The following is a 25,725-nucleotide window of genomic DNA, read 5'->3' as shown; positions in this document are numbered from 1 at the left end:
CCTTAGCACAGCTTCTTAAATCTTTACTTGTTTTACAAGTCGGGGTAGGGTAAGAGCATACGATAGGTAAAATTTAAATAATTCTATTTCTTTATGTGCACTTATTTTATATTCATGGCTGAGTATATGCAATGATACACACATAATACAATGCTTTGCCTGCAATTTATGCTTATTGCTCTACAGCACACAAAACTGCTTCTTTCAAATAGCTGAGAGCATTCCAGCATTACATGTCAGAAATTACACTATTGTGGACCAGTGGTCTACAGACTGGTAAAACCTTCTCCTGATTGATAAACATAATATTAATATTAAGAACTTCTACAGCGCTACGCCTTCTGTAGCAGCTCAATAAACAACTGAAACTATATACTATAATAAACATATCAAAAATAAAGAAGAAATTAAGCGCTGAAGGGTTCTGTCATAAATATTTCTTGGCTACAGCCCAGGGGCCTCAGGCCGCTGGGGGGCCCTAACAAAGAGTTTTTTGAGGTCCATAATTTTTTTATAATGCCAGCTTCTTCATCAGGTCGGGGGTTGCCCCCTTCCCCAACTGTCACTGTGTGCAACCATTCTCTCCCTTTCGTGAGACTATGACATCTCTATGTCATGTCTGTGAAACTTCCTTGCTGAGCAGCGCACTTAGCACCGCATCCGCATTGACAGGAGTAGAAGGTAAGTGTTGTTTTTCTATATATCGGGGGGTGGGGAGAGTAGGAGCAGAGCCCGGATGTAATACATTGGGGGTGAGGGGGGTATTCATGAAGGGGGGACAGAACAGGATGGGTATATTTGAAAAAAATAGCAAGTTTTCTGAAGCTGTTCTATTAATTTTAATGTTAGATTTTTTAGCCTTGCATGATAGGTATGATTGATTGTAAGTGATTTTAATGTCTATGTTACAATGGTAACCTGACATAACACTATATGCTAATGTGCTTCCATTTTATTTCTTTTCATATATATTTTTCTTATTATATGGCTTTAGTATTGAGTCAATATGTTGTGCAATTAATTCTTCATCAATAAGTCTGATAACTTTTAAATAGCACGGTTAACTCTTAATTAAGGCTGATATGTAAAATAAGTGTTATTTTAAATGTGGTCTATGTAAATTCTATAATAATAGATTCAATATTCTATGCTAGTCTTTCAAATCTCAAAGTTATATCTGTCAATTTGGTGGTCAACTGCTACCATGTGCTTCTATAAAGCCTCTCTAAGGAAAAGCACAGCTTTTATCGTAGGGCATCATATTTTTAATAGACTCTGCCCAATTAATTTGCATGCACAACACATGTCAAACTTTTGTTCTTTGCTATTAGGGAGGGGCTGCGCATAATAAAGAGTGAAAGTACTGCTAAAATGTAATTAACTACCCATGTAACCAGTAGTTAACATTACATATAGGACTTTATGCAGTTTGGAGTTTTATTTGTTGGCAAGTAACTTTGTAAGAATAAATGTAATTTTGTCTTTAAATTCTATCTTGCTTTTTGAAAATACAGGGTAGGTACAGGGCCGGATTAAGGGAATGGAGGCCACTGGGCTAAGGGGGCCTCCATACCCCTGTGAGGGCCCCCCCCCCCCGTAATCTGAGCCGCCCTTCCCCCCCCCCTTCCCGGCACTTACCTCCTTCTCCTCCTTCTCCTCCTTCCCCGACGTGCTGTACACTCTTTACTGAGGAGATCTCGTGAGAGTGAGACTCACGAGATCTCCTCAGTAAGGAGAATACAGCGCGCCGGGGAAGTACTGCAGTGAAAGTGCTCAGCAGCACTGATCGGGCACTAAAGTATTGATCGGCTGCTGAGCACTTTCAAGGGCCCCCTGGATGCCATAGGCCCCTGGGCTGTAGCTCAGTTAGCCCTATGGTTAATCCAGCCCTGGGTAGGTATATTAAGATGAACATTTGTCACACAACTTATGCCCAAACTGACATTACTAGGAGGGAACCAGTAATATCAGATTGGGCATAAGTCACTTGACATATGGGGCCTCACAGTACCCATTGACCAGGGACCAACAATGTCTTAATCCAGCCCTGCTTACAGCACTGTGGAATATGTTGGTGCAATATAGATAATGCAGTGTTTCTAAACTCCAGTGCTCAACATGTTGTATACAAATGAGTGAAGGGAGCTAAGATACAGTACTAAATGCAAAGCGAGATATAGAAAAGCCCTCAATTGTTATATTTAATTTACTAATAATTGTTTCAAGCATGTTATTCTTGGCATTGAGCATTGGCTGCAAAACAATAGATATCTGTCAACTGTGTTCAAAGCTCATGTTTTTCTCTAAGTTAATCAGGGGAAACCGGTTCCAGACAAATGATTATTTCAGGATAACACCATTATAGTATGCAACATACATCTTTTACGCATAAATATTTAAGTTATTGATGTATATATTAGACTTTTATGTTTCTCCACAGTGCAGTTATACTAGGTAAATATGTCACACTTTTTGTTAATAAACAAATGGCTGCAAAAAGAACAACTGCAATTTATACAGGAAATATGTAAAGTAGCTTAATGCAAGTGCCGTGTAGCTTGCAAGACACTTTGATTTCCTTTTATACAGAATGCTAATAAAATTACCATTTTCCAATGGAATTTAAAGTATTACAGTGTTGTATAATAGCAAGGTAGAGCATGCAGTGCATAGCAGGTGTTTTACAAAACCACAGGATATAGATCTGGACAAGATAAATGTACTTCCAATCACAGCAACTTCTCATTTAATTAATGTGTCAGATGATTATTAATCAACTAAAAATTAGAGTGTAGACGTTGTGTGTTGAATGTATATTGTATTGGAAAAGGTGTAGAGTTTCATTTGCTTTGCAAGCACTTTTATTAGAACTTGCATTAGGACCATATTCATAAGAAGAAATATGAATATACTTTCCCCATAATACTCATTTAACACAGTACACAATTCAACTTATTCCACTTATTTCCCAGTTGCAGAATTAGTTCGTTGATGAGAATGAAATGTAATAAGTTAGTTCTGAATGCTGTTATAGAAATAAAACTGGGAAAATTTAGGAACAGAGAATTTGTTATCAGATTAAATAGGACATGTTGAGGATATGTAACTGTAACAGGTTAAATGTTCAATTGGCCAGAGTTACACTTAAATACGAGGCCCCATTTTACATACCACGTCTGTGTTTGATCGTGCACCGAAAAGCTCATAATTTTTTCATTTCTACTGCGGAAAAGAGAGGACCCACTTAAGGGTTAAACCGGCGCTCACAGAACAATTTTCTGAATATTGGGTACAAATATTAAACTACTCATTTGATGTTTTTATGTTGAATTTATGATCTCGTATCTAAGATGACCATTTATCTAAACTGTCTGTTATGGGATGATTTCATATAATTGATTACTAATGTAATGATATAACTATTTTATGTGTAAATAGGTTGCACTATAACCATACAACAATTTCACAATCTCTTGATTTATTCTGTATCTATGAGTGTTTGAATTGGCCACCATCAGAAGAATCGAAATAGTCCATTCGATTTTCTATAGTTATATTTTTTTTAGTGGTGTTTATCTCTAAATACTATAGTTATTTTATTAGTATCTAATACATGTCAGGTGCCTTACTATATATGGGTGCACATAAATTTAAATTAAAGTAATTTGGATATAATTTTTTATTTAAGTTGTGAAATTGAATATAGTTTTTTTTATATGATTCATGTATTTAATGTATGGATTTGTTCTTTTTTTCCTTTTATTATATTTTTTTAATATCTTATTGATATTTTATCACGTATTATTTATATTTTATTATCAAGTTTGATTAATGCATATTAGACTTAATTAATTTCATTATTCTATCTGTACGTGACTAACCAGTTTGATTGGAAGAATAAAGTAAGTGGAAAAATCACGAGATTAACCTAAGTAAATACGGGTAATTTCAGGATTCTAACACCTGTGTTTACTAGGGTATATATATAACGGGCATTTGCGGACTGATCATTAGCTTTGAGAATATTCCCTGTGCTTATCGTGACCGGTTGGGAAGAACTTTTCTATGTCAAACTTGGTTTCCAGCCAGACCCATATTGCGGAAACACACTGTCAGTAATTGTGTATGAAGTCATTTTGTGTATTTTTTAAATGTTAAATAAATGTATGTTTTATTTTTAAGAATCTATTCATCAATTGAATTTTGCAGGGGACTTACTCCAGTATTTAATATTTATTTTTATTTAGCTACTATCCACAGCACAGTCTTTACTGTTTTGTTTTTTTATATTTCTAATGCGGAACACTTCTGATTTTGCATTTCCATTAAAACATGCTCCTCAGCCCTAATATATTAGTATATTATACACAGCACATAACAAAAACAAATGGGCCAAACATAGCGGTGGTACTCGCTACCACGGCACTGTGAACCCCCCGACAAACGTTTTAAACGACAGGGGAATCACGATGGCTCTAATCCCTACAATACTGAAATTACTACTTACCAGATGTCAGACCTACAGTTTTTCCGGACTTTGAAATCGCCGTTCAGTGTGGAATCCGAATGAGCTAAACACCTACACTATGAAATGACGACTTTTACTATGGACAGATTGAAAATGCCGGTTTTAAAGCGGCAATACCCGGACCCCACGCCTGGATACAGATGTTTTAACATACCCCAGCCAAACATAGTGTAGCAGCAAATATGAAAGAATACTTTTTTTTTTTTCAAATGTGGTTCAACAACTGGCTGTGTATCAAAGAATACATCTTGTATGTCTGTTATTTCTATATATATTTTTTTGTATTCACAATTCACAGTTTGCTTTGGGTTTATACCTTAGCACCATAAGCTTTATATTAATTAGTAATATTATACACATCAAATAAAGTATTTTGCAATAACAAAACATCTGCACAGCTTCATTGAAATATATAGCAAGACCCTCACCTCACACTCACTTTATCTCTTTGTAAGGTCCTATACAGTTCTGCAATTAGCGGTTTGAATGGAGGGAGTGCAATAATAAACCTTATCTTATTTCCTGACATCTCTGTAAATTATTGCTATCCTTTACTTATATGGTGCCAGTGTATTGCAAGGCCCTCTAAAATCAGAGACTGTTTAACCATTCACTTCAGAACCCTGCCCCATTGCAGCAAGGGCAGTGTCTGATCTAATTTTCCTATCACAGGCATACACATGCACATCCACGTGGGCTCATTACTTATAAGCTTATTAACTTACTAGTATGCTTTTGAACTGCAGGAGGAAACCATAACAATTAGAGGATTTTTTTTGCAAACACAAGGAAAGCATGCAAAATCCATGCAGATAGAAATGGCAATTCATACAATGATTAATTTAACCTTATACCTCTATACAGGGCGGCCATCAGGGGGGTACGAAGGGTACCAGCATATGGAGCCCGGGCTCACCAGGGGGGTCCGTAGCCCAGACTTACCAGTGTGCCCGCTCTCCTCTAATCCTGGCGTCCCCACTGCTGCATGAATCCTGGCTGCAGCTTTCAAACACAATCGCAGGGGAATGATCGTTCCACCCCTGCGATCATGTGATCCGCCCCCTCTCCCTGTCAGCTGACCTCACACTGAAGTTCCTGCCGATGATATAGGAAGAAGCAACAGAGAGGCTGCAGCCTGCAGGAATCAACATGTAGGTAAGTATTTTTTATTTTAAAGAGATAGAGGTACTATTAAAGTAATTCTATTGTTTTCAAATAAGCATTGCCCAATCAATTGTATGTGTTTCCAAAGCACAAAGTGATTTATTTTATCAGATGTAAATAGTCAACAATTCAATACATTATTATATTATGATACAGTACAGTACAGCCAATACCAAAAGTTAAATACATACCGATGCTATCGCATGCGCTCAGTGCGCTAACCACGGGACCCGGTGGACAGTATATCTGTTAGAATACTGTGATCAGTGAAGACTGAGAGCCATGGGGAGTGCAGCGATGATTATATACAGTACAGTGTTACACAGTGAACAATAGAGATGACGTAGATTGTTTCTATAGGTCCAGACGTTGCGTGGGTCCAGGGTAAACAGGTCATAGGCTGATTCAATCTAAGGATTTCAAAGGTGGGGGTCGTCTCTCCAGGGGGTCTGCTCCTTTAATAGCCAGCATCATACAAAGGTTTATTCCCTAATATCAATAACTAAAGTATGCAATGTGCGATCTCTTCGCCGACTGCACCGGACAGCTGCTGATGAATAGGGGATCAATATGATATCAGGCATGACACCTTTCCTATAACCTAAACCTTTAATAACACTAAAATGTACATATAATCATATTATATAAACTAATAATAAACCAAATACTATCTGCTCATAAATTACAGTGTAACGGAACCAATATGAATATGAATTATATAGATAACTAAATGTTGTAATGCGAGTGTGTGCGTATTTTACTGTGCGATCGCACCACGCCACGTGTTACGTGGCGTACGGATCGCAATCGCACGGCTAAACAATATTAAACCAATATACTTTAGTTCATCCAATTATACGACTTTGACAGTACTTAATGGAGGGATAAAGACAGCTAGGAGTTACACAGAGAGAGAACTGGATTAGGGCTGAGCACACAAAGGGAGATTTATTGTTCATGTGCAAACCCAGGACAGACTAAGCCACCACTTCCATCTGTTAGTGAGGTTATTTCTGGGTTCCTGTATGTACACCACTGAACAATCATCCACACCACTGCCTGATACGTGTCATTATTATCAGAAGTGTAATTATCCAGAGGCTCAGGTGTGAGAGTAGTTTATAAGTGATTCATACTGTATACTGAATTTAACACAATTAGAGTAAGGTACATTACTGTGATCAGCCACCTATACCAGTTAGGAACTGCATGATAATATTTGAATTTAGTAGTAATTATGTTATTAAAGTTATTTGCCTGTTACTGTGATTTACATTGTATGCTCCTACTCCAATCTTCAACTGAACTGTGTGTATTACATTGTTGTCTAAGTTTGCATCCATTTATCTGCTATTTTACCCAAGCCACTGCACCTCTGCTTATTAACAACCATGTTGTGGTAGTTTGCTCCTATTTACAGGGGGTGTGGGTCAACGTCTGTATATATACACGCAAAGTGACCATACCCCCCAACCCTACCTCTTTTGTCAATCAGGCCAGGGGGTGTGACCACTCCTGATATCCAAGCTTATATCCATAATCCAAGCAAAATAAATCTCTTTGCATTTTATATTCCACTTCATTCTACATCCATATAAACCCATTATCACTAATAGGATATATATATATATATATATATATATATATATATATATATATATATATATATTGTGTGATCTATACCTGCTAACAGGGCTCCTTGTCATAGTGTGATAAAAGCTGACTCTGCTTTTCCCACTTATTAGGATTTAGCAATAACCTAGGCTAATGCTTAGGATGTCTTGAAGGGTTGATATTATTTGAGATGGAGGTATAGTTTTTAATAAATACAATATTGAACAAAATTCAAAAATTGTACTTTAAGGGAAAAGACGCATAAGGGAACAATAAAGAAAGCAAGGAAATGATGTTGGTGGATATAAATACATATCCGGTAGCCTAAAACTATGTTAAATTTTAGATTAAATAATATTCTTCTCCACACTACTTGATGCACAATCACAAATCTATAATTGAGATGTAGTTCAAGTAATTCAATTTCACAGGTATATATGGCAAATCCAATATAACAATAAGTTTATATCTGTGATTCAGTCCCACAGTCCAAAATAAATCCCACTTCCAATAGCGATTCAGAGCACACAAAGTTCAAATATGCTGCTCTTAGTAATTAATGTAGATTTGCATCAGTAATTGATGATAATGCAGTTCAGCGTAGTTCGGCCACATTTACATCTGCCTCCAAATACATAAGCTGGGACAGTGGTTGGGAGGGTGCAGTCGGTTATCGCTGGGGGGGGTATTTGGCTTTGGGAAGGGAGGGTGTCGGGGAGGTTGTTGTGCTGGAGGGGCCCCTGCCTGTTTCGATTGTACTGGGCCCCACGATTTCTGATGGCAGCCCTGCCTCATACCTCCCATCATTTGTAATTTGAATATCAGGAAATCAAGGCACACCCAAGGTCCACCCAGATCATGGCCTCATTCAATCTATAAATCCATACAAGTTTCACCTTGATTTAGAGTCTACAATTTGAAAGGGTCCAATACAGACTACAATGATGTTTAAAGAGGGTATACATTGGGAACAGAAACAATGGGAGCAGACATGTACAGAGGAGAGACAGGACAGACAACAGAGGAGCAGACGAGAAATAAATAAGGGTAACATGAGCCATGGGTGGTAGACAAGAAAGAGTGATATAGGGATTAAATAAAAGGGTAAGAGGCAGGATACAAGGGAACAGACAAGATATAAGGGGCAAGGGAACAGACAAGAGGTAAGGGGCATAGAAAATGGGATGCAGATAAGAAGACGGATCAATATCGAACAATGGAAGATTTTACAATGTGAAAGCTTTCAACACAGACCACACTGATATTGATGGGTATCAGAGACAATTAAGGTAATTTACATGTTTGCAGAGCTTTTCTGGAAAATGAACCTGCATCTACTTTTGCTGGATCATGTTTCTAATCAGAAATGTGCATACTGATAGAGAGACAGCTTCTCTGCAGTGTTCTGTCTACTACCACTTTAGAATCTCTATCTTCATTAATTTCAACTTTTTCATTTTTCTCCTAAAATATTGCAGGGTTCACTGTACTGGGCCTCATTTAGAGTTGGGCATATGTAAATTTTTTGGGTGTAAATATATGCATTTTTGTACAAAAGTGTGCTCATAAGTATATCTGTGGCCAATTATGTTTGTGTATTGATCCTTCCAGCTGACAATATTTCAGTCAATAGTGTCATGGCTGTATTATACACGGCATAACTGTCTACTCACATTTCTATACAACTATAAAATGGAGCTTATTATGAAGGCGTAATTGCCAAGCCTGTATCTTTCAGGCTAATGCGCAATGCACCGATTTGGCTATTATGCATGAGTAAAAATGCCCTCCCCATTTATTTAAAGACAGACACATTTGCTATGATAGACGTTCCTCTTGAAGAAGTCTGATAAATACAAGATGAAACACGTTGAGAGTTTAATACTATAAAGAACTCTTTCCATACCTGCATTTAACGCCTGGGATGCCCCCTGGAGCTGATATCTCCCTACTTCTGGATTTGGATTTGAAAGGATTCTGTCTGCTTTACCTACAACAGCGATTAAGCATCCTTTATGGATAGCCAGGACTGCAGATAAGCACTTTATATTTCTTTGTTTGTGAGTGTATTGATTTAAATTTTTTTATATTAAATGTTTTTTTTTTTATAAATACTACACCATATGATCGTTTATCCCTTTCTTTGGAAATACACAGAGTAGAACTAGATTGATAAGTGAAAAGGATTAAACAGATAAGCCTATATTTTATTTCTATCTGGTACACATATATACAACTATTGTGGGCGTTTTACGATTTACATGCAAAAAATGACTACACTATCTCCGGTTACTTTCCTTCTGTTTTCTGTATTCCAGCTCAGGTTCACGAGATAGAGTGATCCTTGATTCATCCGGATTTTGACCAATATCCAGATGTGCCTTATTTCCCCACATATTTGGTACACATATGGCTTAACACATTGTAGGATTCAACCTTTTTAACCTAATTACTACACTATCAGGTGCTTTGTTCCTTCTCCTCTATTTTTAATGGATGGGGGGGTGTTTGTATTTTTGCAATGGTTACATTTGACACACAAAATGTGCTCACATCTAAATGAGGCATACTGTATTATTTATTTCTTAATCAGTGCAACCACGTTTGGTCTGTAGATGTTACTGATCTTTATCTTATTGAATAGTGGTTAGAACATCCTAACTGCCTTCATATTTGTTTAGACTTAAAAAAAAAGAGGTGGAACTGCACATTCATGTCCTTATTTTAAGGAGAAGCTAATTCCTAGAACTCACATTGGGGAGACACAATAAATACTTTTATATTAAGTGATGTAGCATTCTTAACAATTGTTTCTATATCCTCAGGCTCCTTGTTTTTCAGCAGGTTGGACTGGACTTGAAAACAACATTAAGCACTCTATGTGCTGTTCAAACAGTGAAAACACATTTGTGTACCTCATTACATGCAACACGCTGTTCAAACAGTGCCAACACATCCATGTACCTAACTGCACACTATGCGATGTTCGAACAATGTTAACACATACATGTACCCCATTACATGCTAAAAACTGTTCAAACAGTGCCAACAAGTGTCTAACTTATCGCACACTATGTGGTGTTCAAACAGTACCAACACATCTGTGTACCTCATTACATGCTACGCTCTGTTAAGTCAGTGCCAACACATACGTGTACCTCATTACACACAACGCACTGTTCAAACAGTTCCACACATCCATGTACCTCATTACACACTATGAACTGTTCAAACAGTGGCACACATCTGTTGTACCTCATTACCTGCTATGCTCTGTTCAACAAGTGCCAACACATATGTGTACCTTATTGCACACTAGACGCTGTTTAAAACAGTGCCAACACATCCGTGTACCTCATTACACGCTCTGAGCTGTTCAAAAAGTACCAACACATGCATGTACCTCATTACATGACTGTTCAAGCAGTGCCAGCACATCTGTGTGCTTATATTGTATGCAACACGCTGTCCAACCAGCACCAGCACCTACAGGTACCTTAGGACACACTATGCACTGCCCAGGCAGTGCCTACAAACACTGTGCACTCTGTTGCACATTACCAATCCCCCACACTTCATGTACTCAGCTGTACCCTCAGAATTTTGCCTACAGTGTCAAACACCTCAGTGTATACCACTGGGACAACCTCTCTTTGTATGACATACATACATCTTCTGGGTTGTCCCCCTGTAGATACAAAATCCTAAGTTCTCACAACCACAGATGACAGTGAACTGTTTTGTGGCAAAGGCTTGCCTGGGTAAATTCAGTTTACTGTCATTGAAATGAATTTAGACCTATCAAACTAATCTACCTACATAAGGCAAGGGATATACATACTAAATACCATAAATATTCCACATGTGATGTCATGGGCATTACCACTTATTATACAATTTTGAAAAGAAGTGGTATTTATTCTCTCAGCATTACTGTCAACCCAAATTCGAGTTGAATAAATGTCTTTGCAGTTTGTTATATGAAAGTCGCATATTTATTAGAGGAGCTTTTTGTTAAGGTAGAAAGTTGTAGAAATAGCTAAAATATGCTTATGGAAAACATTGATTAACAACACTTTACCCTATGAGAGACTTTTCTTTAGGAATATATACAGTATGGAAACTATGTTATGAGTTCCTTCTAATAGTTTCACAGGTCATTTAAGCTTACAATAGTACTCAGACAATCCATAATAGTTGCAATTGATAATGACTAATGTCCCACTTATCATGATTAATGTCTACGTTGTATTGTAACTGTGAAACTCAGGTCTATGTTGTATTGCCATCTGATGTGTATTAATGGACATCAGTGTATAAATTGTAAACCACAGGAGATTTGTTTCTTTCAGCACTTAATTTTTTATTAGAAATACCATATAGGAAACTAATAAAACATACTGTTAAACTTACCCTGATTTATTGTTTAAATGAATCATGAAAGTAAGAGGTCATTAGGATTGTCTTTATTAAATGGATTTCCTAAATTGGTCAAATGCACCTATAAACATGCTTTACCCTATAGGGTGCACCTAGAAGGTGCATAAGGTAGCATATTGAATACACATAAATGCACCTTTTCCACCACTTGAATGCACAACTAGGACCATCACTGGTCCTCTCAGCTCTTCTCATCATAAGATGCTAAATTTTGCACCCCTCTAGATGGCAAAAATCTTGACACGCAGATTAGTGAACTTCCCTGTACAAAAGTTACGCATTCCAAAAAAAATATGAGCAAATGGCATGCTTTGCACTTTTTAAAATAAACCTCATTTATAATGTGCTCTGGAAGCACAGCACTAAACAACTTTGCTTTGAACACGCGCATCTTTGTGGTTCACCCAGCACACGTTAAAATGTATGTCTCTGCTTTTGGGAGACATAGCCACTGAGATGTTTGCAGCGAGGTAAAGAAAAAAAAACAAAAACCTGAAGATCACCACTTTAGAACAGCTCCTTTCATTGAATTAAACAGTTTAATATTTCTCCTAAAGTACTTTGGGCTCATTTGTGGCTTCAATTAATCAAGAGAGTGATGGGACATCTAGATTGTCTTTATTACATGTGCCACTTGTCTTTGTTATAGATTGAACAAAGTATAAAAGGGGCTAAATGCATCACAGTATAAGAACAGACTCGATTTCTACCAGCTCACTGCTGGTGCAAATATCAAGTACATTTGCAGAGTGGTTGTGTAATGTGCACCCTTTGACACAGCATTTTCAATTGTACACACAAATAGCATTAGTAAATATAAAGCCTTGTAATGCTGTATTAAGGTCTGAATGTTCCAAAGGAAGCTTTGTACAAATCATAATGATGATAGCTCCTGAGAGTACACCAGACCCGAATAATGTTTGTGTTCAGTATTTTATCTCTATATATGAGGCCAGTCTTTGGAAGAGGTGACGGATGATCAATTCTGTAGTTTGAACTTAAACATGAATCTTAGATTTAATTTTCCTCACTGAGGAGTCATTATTATTTAATCATGTGCCTCCTTTTCTAAAGAGCTATGACCCCAAGCATTTAGTGCTTTTATGTGTTTTCTCCCTTTGTTCCTGTGTTTATTATGTACTTTAAATAGTAGAGCAGCTGTGCTCTTATTGGTAACATTTTATATGTTTAAAGATATACGTATAGTGCATTTGGTTTTTGTTATTTTGGTCTTTTTTTTTATATAATTTCAACATACATAATCTATTGCTATATAAAATTGTTTGAGATGATCTCTCTCCATTTTTATGTTTCTTGAATTAATGTCCATGTACCATTCAATGATAAATCATTATATTAAATGTTAATGTACTAAATAATACAGCATCCTGTCATCTGAACTCATTTATGCTCTGCTATCCTTGCCGTGTAAATGGAGGGTGAAGCGTATAACATTTTAGTATCTGCAGAAATTACTTGAATATTACATTTTATGTAAGAAAAGCACTATGAGCTGTCATATAATCAAACTTGTTTTTTATCCAGAAAAATCTAGCTTTCCAGTGGTCCATTTGCTCTTAACTCTTGCTCTACACTTCTCTTCATAATTGTTTTAGCTGTGCTCCAAAGTATTAATATATAAGGCAGCACGGTGGCTAAGTGGTTAGCACTTCTGCCTCACAGCACTGGGGTCATGAGTTCAATTCCCGACCATGGCCTTATCTGTGAGGAGTTTGTATGTTCTCCCTATGTTTGCGTGGGTGTGCTCCGGTTTCCTCCCACACTCCAAAAACATATTGGTAGGTTAATTGGCTGCTATCAAAAATTGACCCTAGTCTCTCTCTCTCTCTCTGTCTGTGTGTGTGTGTGTGTTAGGGAATTTAGACTGTAAGCTCCAATGGGGCAGGGACTGATGTGAATGAGTTCTCTGTACAGCGCTGCAGAATTAGTGGCGCTATATAAATAAATGGTGATGATGATGTTGATGATTAATACATAATGGTGTGGAATTTAGTAATATTATTATGTGAAATCTGAAGCAATATAGAAACAATTATCATCACATGCTGTTTTCCTATGTCACCAATCTGGAGGTTGTTTTACACCACTACTATGAAAACATTTAACCGTTCAAAAAAGGCAACACATAGCAACCAGACATTTCCTTGGCTGTATTAGAAAAATTAGAGTTACCATATAAATGCTTTCTCTGGGCAAACTCTTTTTCATTTTTACCTGTGCACCAGTTTTTATAAATTCCAGTTAATGACTTCCAGATGTGAGCAACAGCATAGATACGTACAATGGAAATGCAAAGCAATATCTTTTAGACCTGAGCTCCGCACTACTAGGTCAAAAACACAAGAGCAAATAAATAGGTGATTTATACATTTTGCCTAATCCAAAAGAAGTGTTTTGGGAATGCACTGTGGAAGACAAGGCTGCATACATGTAAAGTAGCAGCTATCAATCACTTTCCCAATATCTTTTAATACTTAAGAAAGGCAAGAAATTAATAATTAATACGTATTGTGGTCATGACATATCTTCAGCATGTCTTCAGCAATCATTATTCTGACTGCAAAAACACACATGCTACTTGTAGTATTAAATACAACACCTTGCAAAAGTATTCAGACCTTTAACTATTCCTCTTATTTGAATATCAAATACTGAGCTGATATTTTTATTTTAAAGCAATGAAACTTAAACTTAGTTTGTTTTGATGTTATATAGTTTTATGTTTCAAAAACTTTTTATAAAAACTGAAATATGCTGTTTGAAAAAGATTGAATTGCACACTTGTTTGTAGAGCCATATTTTGCAGCAATAGCTGCTTTAAGTATTTTAGCGTAAGTATGTACCAGTTTTTCACATAGTTTTGAGAGTGATTTTTTGTGCAGTCTTTAAAGCAGATTTGCTCCAGGTTGTTCAGGTTAGTATGATGATGCACCCCAATTTTCAAATAGTGCCACAGATTCTCATTTGGATTGAGATCGGTGCTTTGACTGGATCATTATAGGACAATCACCTTTTTGTTCTTGAGCCACTTCAGTGTTAGTTTGACCATGTATATAGATTATTTTATTGCTAGACTTAGAATGTTAATTTTTAATATATGTTAAGGATTTATTACATATATTTTAATATTGCTTTTTTATAATTATGAAATTGCTTTATTATAGTCATATGCCTCTGAACTATTTGCATTCTGTAATAGACCAAAATAGTTAACTAATGCCAACACAGATTTCCTGAGTTAATAAGGACGCTTCTCCCTCCTACAAGCTGTATATAAGTAGAAGCACAATGGTAGTGAAAACTAGTGCTTTGAAAAAGTTCATCTTTAATCCGTCCAGCGGTTGATTTAACTTTCACCTTTTTGCACTTGCCAAGAGTAATCGTACCTAAATAAATAACGACACATGACACTGGTTTGGCGAATGAACTTTTATTGAAAAGTACATTAAAGTGGTGGCAACTAAAAGCAAGACCGATCAGCTATCAGCCATTCCAAAACCAGAATTTTATCAAACTAAAATATTCGGACACTTCTAAGTGGTGGAGCCCAACTCTACCCCGTTTTGGCTCACTAGCTGGGTCCAGCTGACCAGACGGTGTCCCATAACTCCCCAAGGGGTAGTATTACTAACTGAACCTTCCTGTTAAGGGAGAGTGTCCAGCTGCCACCCGAATGTGTCATCATGGCTGCTGATTTGTATGCTTTTTCGCCACCTAGACCCTTTAAGGAAGAAAAAGCAGGGCAAAACAAACAGCGCAAACCACATAAATTACATCAGGGCCCGGACGGGCGGGATACTTTCAAGAAGGCATGAGAAAGAACCAGGCACTTCCCTAGCTCAGCCCCTCCCTAGACCCCTATACTCATTGGCTAATAATTCATAACAAATCTATACAAAATAAGCTCTTGCAAAGCTCAATTCTTTTTCTTCCTATTTTACATTCGAGGCATTTATGTTACTTTGGGTCAATTCCTGCCCTCTGTTATCCTAAGCCACCTAGCGGTTGATAACTTTACTTTTACCTTATTGCACTTACAAAGAGTTATCTTACCTTAAAAAATAACATCAAATGGCACTGGATTGGTTAAATGAAAGGTCACAACTTTTATTGAAAAGTAAATTAAAGTGGTGGCAACTAAAAAAAAGACCAATCTGCTATTAGCCATTCCAAAACTAGAATTAGAGCAAACTACAATATTTGGACACTTCTTGGCAAGGGAGCCCAACTTTACCCTGTTTTGGTTCACTAGCTGGAGCCCAACCGGCCAGACGGGGTCCCATAACTCCCCAAGGGGTAGTATTACTAAATGAACCTTCCTGTAAAGGGATAGTGCCCAACTGCCACTTAATGTGTCATTATGGCTGCTGATTGTCATGCTTTTTCATCGCAGTTAAGTTCCACCCAAAGGAATCGTAGCCTACCTCTCAAAGCCAAACAAGAACCCTAAAAACATGCTCCATGAAACAAGCTACACTTTCCTCAGAGAATTGTCCCTCTTTCGACCTGTACTAGTATGGAAGGATATTCTTAATGGTTGGATAGCTAACCACCGACCCACCAAATCATGTCAGAAACTTCACAACGGTCAGGTTAACTTATAATGGGCCTTATTGAGATGAACCTGGTTAACAACACCTCTCCAAGTCCTCTGAGGGATAATATCTGACCAGACTAAACAAATTCCAGGCCAGCAGGAGAGAATAGCCTCAAACTTAGAATCTTTGTGCTCGTTGTTGTAGAAAACCTTCAATTGCCCAGGTCATTCCCACCCAAATTAACTACCAGTATTACAGGGCACCAAAGTTAGCTTTAATAGGAAGTTTTGTAGTGAACCTCCCAAGGCCCAGGGAAAATATTTGAACTGCGAACTGGACAACTCTTACTGGCAAAATATATCAAGGAATGACCCACCAACCAGTGGGTACTGGAAAAAATGGAGGTAATGCAAAACATGAGAAACAACCCTATTTATGAAATTAATATTTAAACACAGCAAGCTGTAGTTATGGATGCACGCGATGACTCATTTTGAGGTAAAACTGAAAAAACTTGAGGAGCCATAAGCCAATCAGGCCCTCCCATTTACAGGAAAAATTAGTTACATTTCTTCATGTCCCCTTGAAAACAAGAGAAGCAACACACGTCATGGGTCAGCCCCGCTGACCAGGGAAGGAAGCCAGAGCACACGTCACACAACCTCACATTCATCTTGCAAAACTTAGACTTCTATCTAACAATGCCATGATGAACTGAACAGAACAACCTTCCTTGGCCGCAACCATAGCAGCAGCAATCCTAAAAGAATGAGTTCCGTAGCCGGACTAGTCCTAAAACAGTTTATACAAATATTTCCGAAAGCCTGAATTGAACTGACACTTAGTCAACGAGGACTCATCGTGATGTCCCACCCAATTATAACCAGTGGCCAGATCCCTGGCCAAATAAACCCTGTCCAACTATCCATGCATAACCCTAGTATAAACCTTGCACAGTAATGTGATGCAAAGCCTTTTGCCAAGCTGATCAAATTATGATGCGTGGATCTTAGAAACTTAAACTACTATGGTGAACAATAACACTTCTGTAAAGCAGACCCGTACACCTGAAAAACCTAGAAAAAAACACCAGCTCACTAACACGGAAAACACCAAAAATAAACCCACAGAGAAAGCTAACCTACATCAGAGTTATCAACCATAATATTAATAACAGTCTCTATACATCGAACCAAAAGATTCCTGTCAATAGGCCGCCCCCAGGCTGCTACCAATAAAGCAAGTCTAGCCCAACCTATTTAAACTATACAGACCAAAAAGTCATGGTAACATCCTCAGCACCCTGCAACCATAAAAAAAAGGATGCCCTCCAGGGCCAACACCAAAGAGGCCTTAGACTTTCCAGAAGGAAAACCATCCCAAAGAAAAGCCAAACAACACTGTGCCGCTGCTCACCACTGAGGCCACTTGCATGACAGAAACTGGCCCTCCCTATACTTCTTTATAGTTGACGGAGACACTGCATGCCCAACCAGTTCTTCCATGCTGTGTTGATTAACTGCCAAAATATAAATGAGGCAGGAAACACCCACAACCTCAGGAGCAACAGCACTGAAGCTAAACGAACCTAAGCGAGACAAAACACCAACAATAATATTACACATATGAGAGAAATGTACTGCAACAAAAACAATATTCAGGCACAAAGATCTGAGAACCATATATCTAAGCAATCGAAACCCAGGTGGGGAGGAGGCCCTCTGAGCATCAATGGCCCATCAACACCCTTGTGAGCCCACCCTCATGCCAAACAAGGGGCCATGGTTCAATGCACCACTCATCATCCAGTTAAGTTCTGAAGCCGGTGGACCCAGCAGCAAGAATAAACAGCTGAAAATTCCAATAGTTGCAAGAGGAGGAACACAGCAGCGAACTCTGTTGAAATGGTGCAAGAAAAATATGGCACAGTGCCAGATTTCCTCTGAACTTGCCAGAAAGCCTAATTTTTTTTTATCCTGAACCACACCAGCAGTAGCCTTATCAAGCTGTCTACAAAAACTCTCCCCATCAGGTAACCCAACATGCAAATTTCAATAGCCCCAGTAGAGACTTAACATTTTCCAGAATGACCTGGCTAACTTCAACCAATAAATGCAGCATGCCCCACAATTTTGCTATGTGGTCCACCGGCAACCTGGAACCACATGACACGATACACCCCATGGGCAAGCATTTTCCCCAGAATTTTTTTTAACTTATACCAGGAAAAGGGGGGGGGGGGGGGATGGGGGCAAAAACAGACAACAATGAAAGATCTAAAAAAGGAGAAAATAAATAAATTAAAAGATATGAAGCAAACTGACAAGCAATAAGAAGTGGAAAGAACTTAGGGATGATATAATTGCCTATAATAACTGATCAGATTCTAGCTGTCATTTTGCAGAATGTACTAAATAAATGATAACTAGAATCTGATTGGTTGCTATAGGCAACATCTCCACGTTTTTCAACCCGCACTTTAGTAAATATACCCCCATGGTTAAAGTATTCTGGGACTAAGATTACAGGTGGCCACCGTTTAAGCAACTTGTCTGGTTCCAACGCGATAGTAAAACGGCAGAACTTTTAACTATTCACACAGGATTCTACAAGAGATCCCACAGTATGGGTAATTACCAACTTGTGCTTCTTAATATCCTTCTCCTTTGGGAGTGGTTTATTCCATTTCTTTGGACAGACTGCACAGTGGGACACTAGACGCTCATAGTAAACATATTAAATATTATAGCTCCATTAAGAAAATGCTATATATTTAAATTGCTATATATGTTTTTGATAGGTCTAAATTAGTTTTAGCCCTATTTTTAGATGGCGTTTAACACTATTTAATGAAATTCAAATACATAATAAGTGATAGCACTTAATTTGTCTTGCATTTTAGAACATAGTGTTAAAAAGCATCTGAAATTAGGACTATATGTCCCTGACCTTTGCCAAGAAATCTGGCTCTAACAGTAAAGGACCTGCTTGTGTTCTGAGATAGATGCTCATAATGGTCTTGAGTAATGAAGAAATAAATATTAGAACTCTTGGTTTGTTAATTCTGCTGAGGGGGATGTCCTAAATAAAGTTTTGCCATAACATCAGATTCAGTAGAATTTATTTCTATATTGCAATGTGTCTTTATTGCATATTAGTTACGCAAGCATTGGCCATTTTTAGGGAGATCAAGATGTACTGGAGCCTATTGTGACAATTGATAACGAAGTGGTGAGTTAGACTGAGCAGTGCGAAGAATTGCAAGTATGACATACTGCTGTACACCAGCACACTTTGACCACTGTATTTTGTGTTATGTGAACTTGTTTAAGGTGTTCTTTGATGTTTTTTGATCTGTGTGTAATTATTTGAAAGAACTAATAAATGCATTTTACATCATTTTTATATCAATCCAATTAGCTTTTAAGTAATTGTTATCTGCTACTTGCCTCAGCACAGTGATATTATACTTTTAACAACATATTTCACATCTTATAAAATTAGATCCAACATCCCTTAGTGCTGTTTCATGTTTTAACTTTCAGACTGAAACAGATTCTCTTGCAGTATTTACCTGTATGTTACACAATGCATTTGTCCTTTTATTTTATGAGATGCCCACTCCCTGCTGCTGAAAAACGACCTTACCATATAATACTACCACCACCATACTTCACTGTAGGTATGGCTCTCTCTCATCTTCATCTTCACAGGTTTCCTTCAGATTCACACCCTGGTGGAGGTCGAACATAAGGCAGTTGTGTCCTTGTTTGGCAATTGTTATTCACTGTTGTAAACTTAGAGCTTCCATAACACTGGGATCCAATACTTATGCAAACAGTATATTTCAGTTTTTATTCTTCTTAAGATGTTTTTGCAGCACAAACATATGAACAAAATGCAGTGTAGTAGTGGTTTTTTAAACTTTTGTAAAGACCTATACATATATAAACAGTATATACAAACACAGCACTGTACATTGAGTGGATCGTGATACAAATAAATTACATCCATTGAAATAAGGTTATGTAAACTTTTGGCGGAGAATGTGTGTGTGCTACTCTCTGGCAAAAGCATTGGTGGCTGGCATATCTGCGCAGCTACTGGTGATATGAAAAAAGTTAGAATGAGGAGAGACAGTGGAAGGTGGAGACTTTATAAGACTTTATAAGTTTATAGCTGGCAGGGCCGTCTCATCCATTGGGCACGATGGGCAGGTGCCCGGGGGCCCTGCAGGCAAGGGTGGCCCGTCCAAGTCCAAATTTTTTTTTTTTAATACTTACCTTGCGGTCAGCGTTGATCCGGCTCCCTCCCTGGTCCCCTCTTCCGTGCTGTGCTCGCAGTGAATGCTGGGCGTGATGTCACGCCCAGCATTCACTGCAACCACAGCACGGAAGAGGGCAGAAGAGACTCAGCGGCGCGGAAAAAAGAAGAGGATCGGACTTAAGGTAAGTTAAGGGGGCCCCTATATATATATATATATATATATATAAAAGACAAAAGGAGAGAAGCGCCACGCATAGTGTATTAAATGACCAACAATTAGTCTTCTCAGTGTGGCAAACAAGTGAATTGGCCTCGTACCAAAAAGCGAATAATAAACAGTTTATCTGTAATTAGATTCCCAACATCCTATATAGAATCCTTGATGTCCAGTCCTTATGGCTCCAGAAGTTCAGATCACTATGGACTCAGAGCAAAACTATTATGGTGTAGTATGCCAAATAAGGCTACCAACAATTCCTCAAAGCTGGGTACCAACATAAGCTCATATCAATATGATCCATAAAAATGTTTTATTACAAAGATAAAATAATTGATATATATAAAATGCGCCCGTACATAGTATATAACAAATATAGGCTTATCTGCAGTCTTTCCTGATGGTAATCACGGATCTCTCAAAACAACCTGGCCGGGGTAGATATGGTGATCCACGGAAAGAAACAGAAAACGCCTTATCCCCCTCAACGCGTTTCGTCACTCGACTTTTTCAAGAGGATACTATACTACATACCCGGAATCCTCTTGAAAAAGTCGAGTGACGAAACGCGTTGAGGGGGATAAGGCGTTTTCTGTTTCTTTCCGTGGATCACCATATCTACCCCGGCCAGGTTGTTTTGAGAGATCCGTGATTACCATCAGGAAAGACTGCAGATAAGCCTATATTTGTTATATACTATGTACGGGCGCATTTTATATATATCAATTATTTTATCTTTGTAATAAAACATTTTTATGGATCATATTGATATGAGCTTATGTTGGTACCCAGCTTTGAGGAATTGTTGGTAGCCTTATTTGGCATACTACACCATAATAGTTTTGCTCTGAGTCCATAGTGATCTGAACTTCTGGAGCCATAAGGACTGGACATCAAGGATTCTATATAGGATGTCGAGAATCTAGTTACAGATAAGCTGTTTATTATTCGCTTTTTGGTACGAGGCCAATTCACTTGTTTGCCACACTGAGAAGACTAATTGTTGGTCATTTAATACACTATGCGTGGCGCTTCTCTCCTTTTGTCTTTTAGAATTATTTGAGCACTTGCAAATGAGTGCTTTTTTTGAGGAGCTGCCTGCTGCGTAAATCTGTATGTTTTTATATTTATATTGTGTATGAGGTACACACATATACATAAAAATTATTGTCACAAATTTGGTGTTTTTCTAATAATGCACTAAGCGCCTTTTACTTATTATTTTTCTATATATATATATTATTTTTTTTAGAGGCCAGGTACACTGCATTGCCCGGGGCCCATAAAGTAGTTAAGGTGGCCCTGATAGCTGGACAGTGGTGCCAACTCTTACCTAATATCTCTATATTTAAATGGAAGCATTTTGCAGCATTTTGACGATATCAAGAGATGGCTGCACTTTAGTTTAGCTCTGAGCCCTACCTTCCATGTCTTTTTTATTGACAAATGTAAAACAGTTAAAATTTCTGATTGCAGTGAAAAATTATAGGGTGGTGCAAAAGAGTCTACTCACACCAAAAAAATTGAACTAGTATATAAATATTAAGACAGTCAACTGCTGGCAACCATGACTGTCCTTCACCATCTAATCAAACCTCCTTTCACTTCTGTTTCTGTAGAAAACCTTTGCATTTGTTTTGCATGACCACTCTATTAAGGTGCTGTGTTAATGACATCAAAGCCAAGTGCTGCCTTCACTTGGAACCTTTATTTTATTTGGTTACCAATGTGTCTCAGGCCATAAAGGGCTTGTTGATAGATTCGTCTGCCATGAATTTGTAGTTATCTGCTGGATTCTAAGCAGTGGTTTTCTTTGACATCATCCTGCTGGACACAGGGCCAGGACACCTGTTACTTACCAGATAAGTAAGTTCTTAAAACAACCCTGTCCTTGGTCTGGTGAAACTAGTTAGCACTATCTTGTAATTTGCCACTGCCTTCACAATAGTTTAACTATTTTATGTTTGTCAGAAACAAATATGAGGGGGGTAGGACTCAAAGCTAATCTAAAGTACAGCCATCTCTTAATGATTTCCACATGCTGCAAAATGTTTACCAATAAAAGTTTAGGGATTAGATGAAGGTTTAGGCACTTCTGGTCAGACGAAGGATCAAGTCATTTTGCAGAGAGTTAAATGCTTTGTGTCTTTCTGTAAAATGAGGAATGCCTCCCTAAATGGGCCTTCTTCACCCCACCAGCTCATTTGAATAATTAGGGCACGTAAAATTACATTTTATGTTTTAAACCTTCACTTTTTGATTTTCCCCTCATTTTATGGGTAGACACACAGCCTTTTCCTCCCTTTAAAAGGCTGGTCGGAGGTGATGGAACCCTCACCTCTATAGCAATTTAAATCTTACAGATCCAGCCCTGGTGTTTAATCAATACAACCCATGTATTATAATTAGGCCCCCTCCAGCCTCATCACGTCATCCCACAAGGCACATTATGACACTCACAGCCCACTGTACATATCTATGCTTCTGATGCTGTTGACATCCATCAGGGTGGGAAATTCCTGTAGATTGAGCAGGGAAGCTCTTAGTCTCACAATATTACCAGATCTTGTGAGACTCAGAGCTCCTCGGCTTGCTCTGCAGGCTGTGTCCTATCCAGGGACTGGGAGCAGCTATCAGCTCCCTTCTGCTAACCAAAGCTGGATTAACGCTCGGGGGCCCCTATTATGTAACATGGTTATCATTTTAGATAAATGTTCCACAAATACACAGGCAATACTGTGTGCAATACTGTTAGTTGCACGCAGCTCTGCCTTCACAAGCAGTACAGTTTGAAGTGGGACATACCTCCCAACTGTCCTAGTAGTTAGACCAAATCTCACTAAACGAGACAGTCACCAAAATTCGGGACAGTTGGCAGACAGTCCTGCTCTCTCCTACCTGTTCTTGCCACTATGATCACCTGTGGCTGCTAGTGTCTTTAGTTGCTGCTTGTCTGGATCTTGGAAGGTTCGAGGCTGTATTTAGAAAAAAAATGGGTACATGTAATTTAGAAAACTCCAACCAGCAGTGGTGTTTAATCAATACAACCCATGTTTTATAATTAGGACCCTCCAGCCTCAACATTAAAATACTAGTATTCACATTTAATTTCCCTCCCTATAAAGAACCCCATCTATAAATTAAATAGCATTTAGGTTTAAAAAAATAGACCTATTTCCCCGCAACCATCACTGCCATTAATTCATATTCACATTTAATAAATAGACGGTATTTTTTTCCCAAATAGCCCGACTTTTAATTAATGGTCCCCAAACCACCCCAGCATTAAATTAAAGGTCCAATTACCCCTTCTTAAATTGCTAGGCCCTAATTTTAAATTAAAGTGACCCACATCTCCCCACAAATAAAATAGCACCAATTAAATAATTAGCCCCCACCTAAACTCCAGCATTAAATTAATACCCTACCTCCCACATTATATTAACACTCTCCGCCTTCCCTCATGCCTGAGTATGTGCCCCCAATTGATACTAAGCCACCATAGAGCCCACAAAACATATCATGCCAAACAGTTGTGCCCCCAAATCATATTATGCCACAATAGTGCCCCCAAATCATATTATGCCACAGAGAGAACATATTAACACCACTAAATTATTGTTGTATAAACTGTGAGTTTATTTAAATATTCATTAGCAATAATTATGGACTATACAGCATCCCCCCCCATCTGTGTGGCATCCATTCTCTCCCCCCCCCCCCCCCCCCTGTGTGGCATGCTCTCTCTTCTCCCCCCGTTTTCTGTCTGGCATCCCCCCACCACCCCCGTTTTCTGTGTACGTACCATCTCATCTTCTTTTCTCTTCTTGTTTCTGTCTTCTTCTGTCAGCTCCTACTGCGCACGGCACATGTGATCTGGTGGCTGGTTCCTGGGGAGGAGCCAGCCACCAGGAAGCACTGTGCACGGACTGCGCTACCCAGGAGCTGGCCATATGACCGTCGGCCTTTCTGACATTTGCCAGAAGTGTTAGATTACCAGTCCAGCCCTGTTTCCAAGTACACTTCAATCAGTGTAATAAAGATTTTCAAACACACAAAACTGACACATAAATAAAACAATACTAATGTTCATTCAATCTCATATGGTGCTTATTTTACTATTATCACCACGTGCATTTTCCATAGTAAACCCACCAATGTAGAAACATCTCCATTTTATAGAGGGGATGGGGGGTGGGTTAAAATTCCAAGAATTGGGAATACATCTTAATACGTGCTAGTTGAACAATTAGGGGCCCTTTTTTGCAATTGTCCAAATCATTTTCCCCATGCTACATGAGGAGGGAGGCACTACTCTTCAACACAGGTCCACTAAATTCAGAAAATGCCCTGAATGTCCTAAATATATGTCCAGTAAAATCAATGCAAGGTACTCCACAGTGCATTAAAAACAACCTATTATTTAGCAGCTTATTTAAAATGCAAAACGAGTACTATTAGAATAAGAACAAACATCTATCACTAATTTGAAGTTCTAGCAGAATCACAAAGCAGAGCAGAAAACAGCTTAATGTGCAGCAGAGTGGAATATGCAATACCACTTCAGAGCTTCATCATGTTACTAAAAAGTTACTTAGTAACACAGTGGAGCCTTGCTGTTTTCTGCTCTGATCCAGAATGGGATATAGTGTACCTCCTATGAAATTTCCTATGCAGACCAGCATATATCTGACATTTATGCCCACCCTGTGCCTGGAGAGACACTACAGACAAGGAAAGGGGCATTCTAAAGTTGGCCAAGTACAGTAAAGGAGCATTTGCAGCTGATGGAGACCTGCAGAGACGTATAGTTTGCACCTGCTATAGACCAACTGCAAACTTTCACTGATGTTGATGACTTGTAATAAACCAGGCACATATGCTGCTGATGCTGAGAAGAACAAATCTCAAGATTCGTACGTCTCTGCATGTGGGCA

The sequence above is a fragment of the Mixophyes fleayi genome, chromosome 5, assembly GCF_038048845.1.
Source record: "Mixophyes fleayi isolate aMixFle1 chromosome 5, aMixFle1.hap1, whole genome shotgun sequence".
Classification (NCBI taxonomy): Eukaryota; Metazoa; Chordata; class Amphibia; order Anura; family Limnodynastidae; genus Mixophyes; species Mixophyes fleayi.
This window is presented reverse-complemented; position numbering follows the sequence as displayed.